Here is a 2435-nt window from a genome sequence, read left to right as displayed (position 1 = left end):
CTTGTGGCTCCTATTTACTTCCTTCCCTAGTGCTTTACTGTCCCCCTGTGTCCTGATCATGAGAGGTTGCCCCATCTTTTGAGAAGTGGGCACATGAGATGCACCTCCGAGTATCCCAGGGCCACAAGAAACGTGACTGGTTTTGCCTTGAAGGAGAAGCTTATCCAGGGTGGCAACCTTGGCATCTCACATCCTTGCTGTTCTCAGCGGGGGCACATCTAACAGCGAGTGATGCTGTGGAGCACACAGCCTTGCAAATGCCACACAAAAATGGTGGTTATTTATCTGTTGGAGCTAACAGCGGCCACATGCCAGTCTCCCTGATCCGCTGTAACAACCCTACATTGAGTGTATGATGAAGTGGGAATTTTTGGGAATATTTTTCTGACGCCTATGTAGGTCTGTTTCCTCTATGTGCTGCATTGTTACCTAGTGGGTGGAAAAGAACTGTTTGCTCTCAGAGCAGGCAAAGGGTTGGTCTACACTAGGAACTGACATTGCCGTAGCTACGTTGGTCAGGGGAGTGAAAAAGTCACACCCCTGAGAGACGTACCCATACCAACCTAACCCCCAACATAGACAGCGCTAGATTGATGGAAGAATTCTTTGTTGATCTAGGGCTTGTCTACATTTACAGCGCTGCGCCCTACACCGCTTCGTGAAGATGCTACCTACACCGATGGGACAGCCTTCCCCACCCTGAGAGACGGTAGCTATGTCTACCCTAGGAGTTAGGTAGTGTAGACTAGGGCCTAGCTGCCACCTCTCAGGGAGGTGGGTTAACTGTGCTGATACCAGAACGCCTCCTGTTGGCATAGATAGTGTCTATAGTGCGCCGGGGTAGCATAAGTGCAGACATACCCTAAGAGACATAGGTATGAATGTTGCCTAGCTGTCTGAGCCAGGATGGGCCGTTAAAAGGGACAGGCCCAGGCTGACCCTATCTCAGTGATTCTCAACCTGTTTATCATTGTGGGCTGCATATGCGGCCCACAGTGTGTCTTGCTTGGGCCGCAGGTTGAGAACCACAGCATGCCCCCCCTTGAACTGCCCCAGACTCGTATGCCCAGTGCCTCCCACCCAAGACCCCTCCACAGAGTGGGACCAGGAATGGGGCCCGGGGCTGGCTGGCAGCCCCGGACCCCTGACCCTCCGGGGCCGGGTGGGCAGCCCCAACCCTGGAACCTGACCCTGCGGGGCTGGGTGGCCAGGCAGCTGGGAACCTGGACCCTGCTGCCCAGGCTGGGCAGCCTTTAGCACACAGCTGTGGAGCTCCAGTTGAGAACCGCTGCCCTATATCAATGGGGAATCTGAGAAGACCATGGGAAATGTAGTCACCAGGACATTAACAAGTAGCAACCAACAACCTAGAGGCAGATGAATTTCCTTAGCTCTCAGCCAGGAAGCTGAGCACAATCTCCTAGCTCAAGAACAAAGGACTGGGCTCTGGTGGCTTTTACGCAAACAGCAAGGTTCTCACCAGGACATTTGGTAACTAAGCAATTGCCATGACAACTTCACTTGTTTGGATTGAGTTGCCTGGATTCCAGAATAGGAGGTGACCTGCTGTTGAGAACCTGAAGCCTGTGGAAAAGGAGTCCAGCAGGGAGGCAATGGGTAAAAGGTCTCACCAGGTGGGAGATCCAGGAGGCTGCTGAGGTTTTTTTCTCAAGCAAGGAGCATTATACTGCTTGACGAAGGGGGTTTTGTCATCAGCACTTCAGCTGGGGCAGGACTAGGTACAAAATTCAGACAGTAGAAACTGCAGGGGGTTTGTGTGTGTTAGATCTTCAGGCAGGCCACCTCCACCTGAGTGTTCCTTACTCACACCACTGGAGTCAATAGAGCTACTTGGGGGAGTAATGGCTGCAGGATCAGGCTCTTTGTCTTTTTGTGATGTTATAAACAAAGCGGTTTGCTTATAACTAGAGAGTCTTGGGGTCTGGCTTGGCGCTACAGGCCTGCTGCGGACAGAGGGCATCTTTGGCCATATTCAGCCTCCTTTACTCACTGGGTAACTGGGCACTGAATAGGAAGTGCTGGAGAAAGCCTTAGGAACACCCTTTCCCTGCTATATTATCTTTGTTTAGTCAGGGCTGTTTTCGAGATCAGTTTCAGGTGGTCACAGTTAACCGTTCCCAGCCCTTGGGAGGAGAGGAGGAAGTGCCTTATGTTGCTCAGCAGCCCCCCATACTGGCCGCTCAAGCGATGACTGACTCCAGCCCTTCTTGATGAGAAGAGCGGGTCAGCCTTGGGTTAGGCCAAATGGTGCAATAAGCTATCCACTTCACTGAAACAGGCCTGACTGTTGCCTGGCTTGAAGAAGCTGTTTACCCAGTGTCTAAAGAAGCCCCACTGTTGTCAAATTAACTGAAATGGTGACTTCCCAATGTGGGTCCGAACCTGGAAGATGCTGAGCACTTTCATTTCACTTG

This window comes from Chelonia mydas, chromosome 6, assembly GCF_015237465.2.
Source record: "Chelonia mydas isolate rCheMyd1 chromosome 6, rCheMyd1.pri.v2, whole genome shotgun sequence".
Taxonomy (NCBI): domain Eukaryota; kingdom Metazoa; phylum Chordata; order Testudines; family Cheloniidae; genus Chelonia; species Chelonia mydas.
This window is presented reverse-complemented; position numbering follows the sequence as displayed.